General features: G+C 47.9%; 1 protein-coding gene across 2 annotated transcripts in view; it reads left to right on the top strand.

The window, feature by feature from the left end:
* Positions 1 to 3,078: 3,078 nt before the first annotated feature.
* Positions 3,079 to 11,770, top strand: part of CCDC91 (coiled-coil domain containing 91) — a 1,919,235-nt gene continuing 1,910,543 nt past the window's right edge. The window contains exon 1 of one of the 2 annotated variants that reach the window (XR_015307530.1): positions 3,079 to 3,307. The gene's annotated coding sequence lies outside the window, so the exon portion shown is untranslated. The remainder of the gene's footprint in view (positions 3,308 to 11,770) is intronic. The other variant, XM_086952800.1, reaches the window with a different exon arrangement.

Genomic DNA, 11,770 nt, shown 5'->3' with positions numbered 1-11,770 from the left:
CTTGACCAGTATTTTAATGTCCTAGTCAGGTATTTTCCCCTTATGAGCACATGCTCAAAGCAGGAAGTATGGGGAAAAACATCACTTTAAAATGTTTCCTAGAGTTGCCTTAATAACCCCCAGAAGATAATTAAAGTAAACTTATACAGAAGTGCTATGTGAAAAACTGAAGCCTATTCCATTTAAGCAGCATGTCTGGGCCTTTGTAGAAAATTAAAACACAAACAAATGGCAGGTATTTTTTCCTGGGAAAATTGTCAACCCTGCAAGGAGGAAAATATTTGTTAGCACCCATGCCACAAGGTAACACCATTACACCTAGACAGGGATGGCCTTGAGCATGGGCGAGCTGGGCCCTGGTCCAGGGCCAAATTTGTCTGAGGGGCGCAAGAGCTGTGTACATTAAGATTATGTCAACAGCAGCGCCCTTCTCATCTTGCTACAGGTTTGTCCTTGTCTCTGCTTGTTCATTTTGTATGAATTGCCTGGGGTGGCTCCTCCATAATTGCAGAGGAGCGTCGACTCACTTGTCAGTCACAGAAAAATAAAATGATAAATAATAATGTAATTTTATTTTGCTGAGAATAGCTCTGTTTGAGGCATGCATGTGTAGGGCAGGGTGGATTGGTGGGCACTTAGAAGTGTGCATATTAGTTTGGTCGGCTGACATAGGCCAGTCAAACAGACATGTTCACTTCTATTTCTTCAAAAGCTGCAGGCTCCCAGGCACTGTCTCAGCCCCGCCAAGTATCACACATCAGGCGTGATACTAACGCATTTCAGTGTGGTGCTCCGCACCACCGCATTGAAATACTAAAGTCACGCATAATAGAGCCTCCTTATCTGCAAAGCTGGAGCTCTAGTATTTATGCATCATATTAAAACAAACTAAGCTGGAGAGGCAGAGCGCTATGGGCGCTGGGCCCGGCATGCTTGGGGGCTGGCACAAAGTCCGCGGCACTATGATACAATTTAAGAATATTGACCTGACCCTGCATTGTGCGTTTTTGTTATAAATTCGTGAGGACGTGATGGCTCACATGACCTATAACAAAGGCGGGACTACCTGACACTGCCGCCCGGTGATGCGCGGCCGCAGTTCAACAGCATAAAGTCACAGACTGCTTGCAACGTGTGCCACGGACGGGAAATTATTTAAAAATGAAGATCCCGCAAGTCGACCAGGTCACCCTACCCCACACCCCCACCCGACGACCGGCGCCACCTGTGAATTACATGGACAGTGTCACAGGTCTGTCCTCCTGCTCAGCTACCATCTGCCGTGCATGCAAGTGGGCGAAAAAAGTTTCAGCTGTGCTTTAAATTTCGGCCCAAGAAATCTCTCAGTGCTGTGCCGATACAGCTCCTCCGAACTTGTTGCAAGAACTGCAGTCTAGTGCAGGTGACGTGCAGTGCTGGGCGCCAGCACAAGGCACAGCCTGCCAGCAGCTGCTAACCACCTCCTGGGCTGGTAATAAATCGACGATCAATTGTATGCGTAAATATGAGATCCCACCCGCACTCGATCGCAGGCCCACCAGCGCCGGCTGAGAGTGACTCGGTATGGAGCCAGGCCATTGTTACACCCAGTAACTGAAGTTAGTGCAGCAAATATAGGTTGCACCAGTGTAAAGGCACATTAGAGCGGGAGGAAGCCTGAATGTAACCTGACCCCATCCCACAGGGCCACTGCGCTGCCTCAGCGGCAGGCTGTGAGGAGTCAACAGCCTGCATCACAAGTGCCTCTGAGTGAGCGAAGGTAAAGTGTATTTATTCCTAATTAAACTAAGTAAACGTTATTTGTGCCACAAATAACGTGTTAATTACTTATAAGACTAATGGACTGTGCAACTTACTCTTTTATTATACAACTCAGTGTTTCTTTTTTTAAATAAATTACAGCCTGCTGCGACTGGGCTTTGACCCCTAGGGTGTGAGTGTGCCTCTCCTGCCCTTCGATTTCGGGTGCTTTGCTGAAGTTCTAAGATCTTTTTAGCATTTCTTGTTACTCTAATAGGTGTAATGTCTAATATTTATGTGTTTCCTCGGTAATCATTGCTTAATTTTGCTTGTGACAAAATGTCACTCATAGTCGTTAAAATGTCACTCTTAATGACACTGAAATTATGAACATGTCACACATAGCAATTTAAAACCTTGGCAGCTATGCTGTCTGAGCGGCAGACCAGGACGCTCAGACCAATCATGGCGCTGCTCTCATGCTAGGTATATAAAGCATGAGAGCAGCATCTGGAATGGGGAAGCTTCCCCAGGGACTGCCGGAAGGGAAGCACCAAAGCGAATGTGACAGGTACGTTTATTTTTATTATGTTTCACCTACAATACCCTCCACCCACAGCCCCCTTCGACACTGTGATTTGCCAGAGTAAAGTGGTTTCTGTCCTTCATTATCATATGACGGTTAATGTTTTTAACAGCCCTTTAGCCCCCTAGCGTCCCTTCACCCTCTCTGACCCCTGCTGACACACATCCACAAAACCATCATCTGCGTGAGCTACGGTAACTTAAGTGAGCTGAGGGAGGTCCTGGGATGTTTGTGTTCAGGGGCCAGTCCTTGCTCATTCAGGTAATGACCTGTGGACACAAAAGGGACCCCCAGCTGCCTCAGTTGATTCACTACCACCAGCAACTGCGTCAAATTTCTCTGCGACCACGACCAGAGCGCTATCTTAACAAAGTTCCGGCTATGCACCTAGGCACAAGCTTCTTCTTCTCATTATAAACATAGGATACTGTGTACAAAAAACGTTGCCAACTTGAAGGCGCTAATAAAATATCGTTAAAAAATAAACGATTCTTGGGCTGCCAGAAAAATTCATTGTGCCTCCATGGCGTACAGAAAACCGCGTTGTCACTGCATTTATCGTATTCCCCACGCCCCTCTTCATTGAAGCAGATCACAAACCAGAGGATCTAATTAAACAGAGAATTACGTTGGAAGCGATAGAGGCGCCAAAGGGAACGTGATGCGCTCGGCACAACTCACAGCTGCCTTCAACTTGGTTTCACTTTCCTATCGTTTCCGGGTCGCAGACTACCTGTCTTTGCTACCGACCCGGAAACAAAATAATGGTGTTTCCATGACTGCCTGCTAGCCCCCTTTTCCTTCTCTGCTGCTTTCCACGCGCTGATTTGGCATCTTGGGGGTGTGGCGGCGGGGACGTAGCTACGAGAAATACACTACATAAGGCACGATTAATTAATTCATTGTGGAGTGGTAGCATTGGTGGGGTGGCCTAAAACAGGAAGTACAAAGAGAGCGAGAACTGAGAATTTTTCCAAACAGGTAAAAGTTTAAGCGCCGCCAATTTTTACTTTCTTAACATGTTGAGAGTTTTGCATACCCATATTCTTTATAATATTTATTTATGTTCTCCATATGTTCTGTGGAGTTATAAATGTATTTGTTTTACCGTTTTGCTGTAGACGTATTTTCAGCCATTCAATAATGGAAAGCAACCTGTTGATAATCCGTCCTGATCATCCTGACTCCTTACATCGGGAGGTTTGACTCGCAGCATAGGCAGTTATTATCTAGCCAAGCTCTTAACTAAAACGTTATTTCTAACGCTTACACTTGTTCTCTCTGGCAAATCGATATAGACTAGAGAATAGCCATTAAACTCCTGAAATATCAAGCTCTCCATTGGCCCTGGAGGGGGCTCCACCAGGCAGAGATGTTGAGTCCTTAGGACTCCAACAAGGAAGACCAGGACTTGAAGAAAGTGGGACATTACCTCCTCATCAGGGTCGGATTGGGATCACAATTTGGCCCGGGCACTGACGAAAAAAGTGGCCCACGTTCAAGGGGCGTGGCATACATTTAAGGGGCGTGGCACGCAGTTAAGGGGCGTGGCCCACATTCAAGGGGCGTGCCCTTTCATGAAACACTATTTGGTTACTCTTTGAGGTCTAATTCGTAGAGAAATATTTAGTAAATTAAGCCTATTAAAGCTTACAGAGCAAGTAACATTGGTAAAGACTAGGAGCACTGCAGGTCTGATAACTGAATACTTACATGCAGTCTTAACGCCCTGCACTAGGTCGTTAGATACTCTTTCCCAACCAGCTAATCATCACATAAATCAGAAATCTAGTACAAAGTCAAGGAGAAAGGGTAAGACTGGAATCTCTGGGAACAGAACATGTAATAACAAAAGTAAGAATTCACAAATGAGGAAAGGGCAGTCTGGGGTGTAAAGAATGCTGAAAAAATGTATCTGTACAATCTAGTCATAAATTTATTTCACAGCCAGCAAGTGATGTCTATATACAGAAAACACAGTTTTATTCACATCTGTTGCTGCCTTCAAGTCTGGGCCATGAGGAGACTGAGGATTACTCAACTAACCATGAAAATGATATAAAATCTGCAAAAAGGAATTCTAACCTGAACATGCTAGAAAAGTTCATTCTTCTGCACAGAGAAAGAAGTGCCAAGTTTGCAAATTTTGCTTAGGCCTCGAACAAGGCCTAGCATAGAATGAGGCTAAACAGCTCTCCTTTGAGAAATCACATTACACAAAGTCTTAGACATGTCCTGAAATCAACACACAAACATGTTGCCACATTCTGGCCTAGGACCTAAAATAGAGTGCAGTCAGGCCTACACACTACAAACAAAAACTAACCAAAACTTACTAATTAATATTTTTGGCATATAGAGAAATATGCCCCTTGTCTGCATTTTGGATGAGGCCTTTAAAATAAAATTACATTATTAACTGGCACACAAATGAATCAGTAAATTGTGCAAAGAAATGGTAAACAAAATGGTTCCTACTGGTTCCTTCTTGCTTCAGAGGAAGGGATCGGCTAGCAACACATTGCATTTCTGGGTGCTGGATGTGGCAAGTCAAGTAAACCTTTGAGGAAGACCTACTGCACTGAGTCTAGTGCAGTATTTTCTGGATTCGGTGAGATGACAATTGAGGCACACTCAATGTAGCTTTGAGTACTGCTTTACTCAGCCTACTTTGGTCAGCCATGTGGAGAGTGGGATGCCAAGGGGATTAGATGGCCCCTCTTGAGTTAGAGCTTGGCAGTGTGGTGCATCTGGTTACAAGAGTAACCAAATAGAAAAGGCAGGGTGAACACTCTGTAGTTCTGTATGGGAGTGTCAGGACTAGGGTGACCAACTGGCATGGGTGCAAATTCAGGATGGGGAGTGTAAAAATTCAGGACAAAGGGTTAAAATTCAGAACAAACCTTCTGGACAAAAGGTACGTTTTACAGACCCATCAGAGGAGGTTGCGCATTATTATGTAAGTAAGTAAATAGACAACCATTTAAGCACTAGTCAAAATAAGTTTATATCAGGTTGAACCAATTGTGTACTTCACGTTTTTTCAGTATGCATGCAGCTTTGATCAACTGTGCGGGTCTTTTTGTGATATTTCATATGATAATAATCTATATATATATGGTTACAGCACTGGGTTGTCCAGTCTGATATTTTGTTTACAATTCATGGTTCTGAGCAGGCATATTTGGTGAGAGAAATGGTCGGGAAGATCTGCTTGGATAGTCATTGTGAGATGTAAAGTGGCAAACATAAGATGCCGCTAATCCAGATCCAAACATATTCAACCATTTGCAAACCTATCCATCATGTATTCTTCCATCCATCATTTCACTCATCCATCCCTCCATCCACCCTTTTACTCATCCACCCATTCATCCACTCTTCCACCCATCCATCCATTCACTCATCCATCCATTTACCCTTTCACCCGTCCAGCCACCCTTTCACTTACTCATCCATCCACCCAGTCACTCACCCTTAGACACATTCACCCTTTCAGTCATCCACACATCCATCCTCATTTTTTCTCTCCATCCACCCTTTCACCCAATCCATCTCTTCACTCATCCATCTAGCCATTTGCCCTCTCACCCATCCAGCCATCCTTTCACTTTCTTATCCATCCACCCAGTCACTCATCCTTCCACCTATTCACCCTTTCAGCCATCCATTCTCCCTTTCTCTCTCCATCGACCCTTTCACTTAGCCATCCATCCTTCCTTCCATCCACCCAACTATCCATCTACTCATCCACTCATGCATCCATCCATTGACCCTATCACTCATCCATCCTTTCAATCATCCATCCATCTTTTCTCTCATCCATCCTTTCACTCCTTCACTCATCTATCCAATCTTTTGCCCATGTACCCTCCCTTTCACTCACTCATCCATCCTTACGGCCACCCTTTCACACATCTGTTCATCCATTCACACTTTCACTTATCAATTAATCAATCCATCCATCATTTCACTCATCCATCCACCCATTCTCTCTCATCATTCATCCATTCAAACTTTCATTCATCCATTCACCCTTTCACTGATCCATCCCTTTACTTACTCTCTCACCCACCTTTTCACAATAATTGTGAGCTGAGCCTTTGTACGCAGAGTTGCAGACAGAAGAGACTCATCAGGAACTCACCCCTCGCTGTAGTTCCTAAAGCAAAGGGAGGCGTTCAAGATGCCCCTGCACATAGTCAATCTGAAACCTTGGAAGTCATGAGTTATGCATGATGCACAGTGCCAGGCCCTGAGGTGTCTGTGACATGGTGTTGTTTCCAGGGCTTTAAGTGGGATGACAAAACTGAGGGCTCTCTCCAAGGGGGTGTTCAATGTAATTATGGGCGTAGCTTAAAACACCTAAGCTACAAATCTGTGCTTAGCATAGTGTGCCGCCCGACTGGTATTTTGCTGCTTCTGTCATTGCGTTCAGATATATAATACAGCAAGTAATGTTACACCTACAACAAGCCAGAACTATAGGTTTTGTCAATGGTTGTTAGTTGCATAAAATAGAAAAGCTGCAACCATGACTTCCTTGAATGTAATATTGAAAATGCATCAGCTCTAAAATGATGACACAGAGAAAGAACTATAACCCTTTTTTTTTTTAAACTTCTTGCACGGGGGGGGGGGCTAAGGTGAAGATTGTGCGCTTTCAAAACGTCACCTGGCCCCCACAGCCAGACCCATTCTTCCTCGCCCACTGTGCCCTGAATGTGAGGGGCTGTGGGCGAGGTGTTAAGACTATCACTGTTTCCCCAACGGCGTGGGCCCCAGGGGGGCCATGGTGAAAATGGCTCAAAAGGCCTGAGCAACACCTGGCCCCCAAGGACAAGAACAATCACCCCCTCCCCAGCCACCCTCAGCGTGATTGCTTTGCAGGGCAGGGGGTGCAGTAGAGGCCACAGGTGATAATCACTGTATGGCCGCACAGTGAATCGCTTTCATTCTGTCTCTGTCTCCGTGCTGTGGGCCGTTTTTTTTTTTTGTCCAATTTCCATTCGACAGAGAGCAGACAGCAGAGAGCACTCTCTGTGGACTGGGAAAGGGGAGAAAAAAAACGGCCCACAGAGGGCACTGAAACAGCGGCCCTTCGGCCGATTCCCGAATGCCCGCAGTGCCAATCCGCCCCTGCTCCTCACCCATCTTCTTTGTCCGAGTCCTTATATCACGAAGAAGCTCCAAAACAGAGCAAGCTTATCACAGGTGTGGAAAAAGGTAGGGCTAGGACCTTTCTCAAGATTTGCCCGGCGCTAACCGCCCTTGTACCATTCAAGTTTACCAAGCAATGAGGCAGGCGCCGGAGACCAGAAGGCAGGAAACAGAAGTTTATTCCGACGGAGCAGAACACATCAGATCAGACAACAAGGTATCATGTCGAGGTGCTCTAACAGCCTCTCGGAGGCCTGGCCTCTTATACACTGGTTTATGGCATGTGACCTTCCTTTAATACAATCAAGTCTTTGTAAGGCAAGAGGAAAAGACATCCCCGTAATCCTAGTGTCAATCCCACCCCCATATACCTTCACAATAGAGGTTCTCAGCCTGCTGATAAGAGGAGGGGACCATCACGCAGCTGAGTGTTCCGTCGAGTCTTAGGATGTGTGCGCCTGATCATATCACAGGGGGTGGGGAGGCCTGGATCAATAGAGGGTCCTTTGAAGGAGAGCGACCTCATACAATAAAGGGCAGTAAATGATATCTCCCGGCTTAGGCAATGGCCTCGGACCTGTGTGGACAGTCGGACACGGGGTGAGGGGCCATCAATGGAGTGATATTCATGCCACGTGGACAATCCAGCGCAGGAGGGAGGTTTATCAACAGAGGGGCATTCATGGGAGGAGAGGAGGTGTTGGTCAGGCGCTGGCGTGACTCCCAAGGACAGGGTCATGCAGAAGGGTCATGCTCATAAGGAGGAGGAGGGAGGGGGAGCCAGGGTGCGCGGAGGATGCTTGCTGGGTCAGAGGGACGTGCTGGCGATCGATCGTGGACAGGGAGACCATGATATCTAAAAGAAAATGGCGGCCATGCACGTAGTACATAGGTGACAAGCTGGCGCAGATAATGTTCAGATCGCAAATTTTAAAATTCCACAGTCCTCCCTTTTAACATATCTCGCCAACTTGTCAGTTTGGATTTATCCCCATAAGGCCACGTATTTCTACTTCATAGAGGGGACTCATGTGCTCATTTCGGAAGTCCAAAGTCTTTGGGCACATACAGTTAGAAACAAGGCCGCACAAAGGGGGCAGACATTGGACACCTAAACAACACCCACATAAGATCACAACAGGTATCAGCACGAAGGAAAACAACTTCCAACCCCAATTCTTCAAAGTGTCCCAAAACCAGTTCCCAAGCGACCATCCTTCTTGTTCTTGGTGAACCTCGGAGGAAAGTCTGTGGAGGTGTTCAATGGCTTTGTAGACTGAAGGCGAGTTGTCAGGCACGTATGTGCAGCAGCTGGATCCGATGATGCGGCATGCTCCTCCTCGGTCGGCTAGGACCACGTCTAGGACAAGTCTATTTTGGAGGGTCACGAGGCGGACCGCCTGAAGTTCCGCAGTGTTGTTGGCGAGGATACCAGCAGCGATGTTGATCGTTGTTTCTACTGCCTGGGTCAGGTGCCGGATAGCACGGCTGTTTGCCATTGGGCCCCACAGAGGAACAAGTCCCTTTGCTGCATCTAGGAACTGTGCTCCGGTGGAGTCGGCTTGTCCAAGGTCGTCTGCACGCCTCTGCCGGTGATGGTTGGCAGGGGCTACATATGTGGGTGGGAGAACGAAGGCAATGTAACAGGTACCCTTCCAACCCTTCGGGAGCCAGGTGTAAGCTTTGGTGCCACACACAAAGTACATGTTTGGAGAAGCAACAAAGGAAGGGGGGTCAGCTGAGTCCAATGTTCGGGTGATCTGGCAGGCGCTGTGACCCACCGGCTGCGTTCCATGGCCTTCGAGACACACGAGACCTGTGACATTGATGACAGACAGAGCCACAGTCAGTGTAGCGGTAGTTTGTTTTTGCAGATGAGAGAAGGTGGTCCTGGCTGGATTGTGGAGCACCTGTACTTCGACTCGTTCTTTGGCTGGAATGTCTTTGATGAAGGTGGCGCCTGCGAGCGCAGGACACAGGGCAGCAGGAGTCTTTCCGGTTCTGTTCAGCCAGAACCCAGAGTAGAAGTGTGACACTGTCCGGCCAGAGGTGGCGTTGTCCTTGTGGCTCTCTTGCATGAGGATCAGCCAGGCGAGGCAAGAGCCGTGAACTGAGAAGGGTGAAGGGATGAAGGGAATAGAGTGTCCAGTGGCATGCGGGAGCAACCCGCAGATCCAACAGTTCGTAGCATTCGCAGCAAGGTTGTGCTGGTGCAACAGTTGCACGAAGGAATTGTTCCAGAATTCCCTGCGCCTTTCTCGGAGCTGAGGCGACAGAGAGATTAGGTGATGCTCGTTCAGGGGGGTCGGCTGTGCTGTAGGTAGCAATGTCTCATGTGCCGGTGTGCTTTCCTCCAGAATCCAGAAGGAGGTCATGAGGAGGAGGCAGAAGAGGAAGACAATAAAGAGTGCGATTGTCTTTGATTTGTGCAAGTTGTCAGTCTTTGGATTTCTATACTGGGTATTTCCTGTTGCTTCCATCATCTTCTTATCTGGCGCTTCCATCATCTTCTTATCTGGCGCTTCCATCACCTTCAAGGGAGCTCGGTAGCGGGCAGAACCACAGACCTCGTTTAGCTTCTCTCCCGGCAACCCTTGATTGTGTTTAGGTCACCGTTCTGAGATTTAACTTAGTCCGTGGCCTACTTAGCCGAAACTCCCTCCTTTCGACGCAGGAAATACCCTTCTCTGGATGGCACAGTGGGATCGGAGAATTTTGCAAGTTCGAGTGCCTCAGTATCGGGATAACAGTCCAATATCGGTCAGTCTTTGCTCAGGAGCTCTTCTTGGGTGCTGACGTTTTCTGTCGTGGCCAGGTTTGTAGAGACCTTTCGGCAATGATGCGCGTGCAGCCAGTGCTTCTTCCCCTCCACTCGGAGTGCCGTTCGGGTGGTGATCAGCACTTGCCAGGGGCCCGTCCACCGGGGTTCCAGACTCTTGGCTCGCTGGAAATTTCGTATCAATACGAAATCTCCCGGTTGGATGTCGTGGCCGGGGCCCCTGGAAGCATCGGGGATAGCCTGCTGCACCTGTTGACGAATGACAGACAACGTTTTAGTTAACTTGCACAAATAATCAGATAGTAGGACGTCTGGGACGTCATGAATGGAGGTCGGTTTGGGGGCAGTCCAGAGATTCATCGGACGCCCAAACACGACCTCGTAGGGGGTCAAATGGTGCTTGGTGGGAGTGGAGCGCATCGATAACAAGGCCAGTGGGAGGGCATTCGGCCAGTTAAGTCCAGTGGTGGCCACTATTTTTGCCAGTTTCAGCTTCAGCGTGGCATTATGGCGTTCCACTAGACCAGCGGATTGGGGGTGGAAGACCGCATGAAATCGTTGCTTCACCCCCAACCCTTTTAGGATTAATTGGATAACCTCAGCTATGAAGTGGGGGCCGTTGTCGCTCCATAAAATTCGACAAAGGCCATAGCGAGGGAAGAATTCCTTCAGTAGTACTTTGGCAGTAGTCATGGCAGTGTTGTCACGGGTTGGATAGGCTTCCACCCATTTGCTGAAGGCACACACAATGACTAGTACATACTTCAGGTTTTGGCATCTCTCTAGTTGGATGTAATCCATCTGAAGGACCTCAAAGGGGTGATTGGGGGTCCCGAACCCTCCCCGGGGTACTACAGTCCCTTTCCCGGGGTTGTGTTGCAGACAGATGAGGCACTGCTGAACTAGGCGTCTGGCTGAGTCGGGGATTTTGTCGTTATGCCAGACTTTGGAAACGAGTTCGATCATGGGTGCAGATCCTATGTGTGCGGGGGAGTGAGCCATTGTCAGTATGGGAATCAGATATGAGTCGGGCAGCAACCATTTGTTTGCATCTTTTGTTCGCCAGCAACCCTCTTCGTCCTTCAAACCCACCCTTGCCCACTTAGTCAATTCGTGAGGGGTGCTGGCCGACTGTATGTCTCTGATCATTTCCCTTGTGTCACTCCATTTTTCTGCTTGTGACCTAGTCACGTATATGCGTGTCACTGTCCTATTCTCAGCTGTGGTTCGTGCAGTGATGTCGGCTAATGCATTCCCTTGTCCGACTAAGTCTGTCACTCTTTTGTGTGCCTGACATTTGATCACCGCTAATCGTTTGGGGAGGAGAACTGCCTCAATCAGAGCGGACACTAAATCTCCGTGGAGGATTGGGGTACCGTGGGACGTCAGGAATCCCCTCTCCCTCCACAGGAGCCCAAAATGGTGGACCACTCCGAAGGCATACTGGCTGTCCGTATATACGTTCGCGGTGGTCCCTGCGGCTATGATGCATGCTCGGGTGAGGG

The sequence above is a fragment of the Lissotriton vulgaris genome, chromosome 1_2, assembly GCF_964263255.1.
Source record: "Lissotriton vulgaris chromosome 1_2, aLisVul1.2, whole genome shotgun sequence".
Classification (NCBI taxonomy): domain Eukaryota; kingdom Metazoa; phylum Chordata; class Amphibia; order Caudata; family Salamandridae; genus Lissotriton; species Lissotriton vulgaris.
This window is presented reverse-complemented; position numbering and strand designations above follow the sequence as displayed.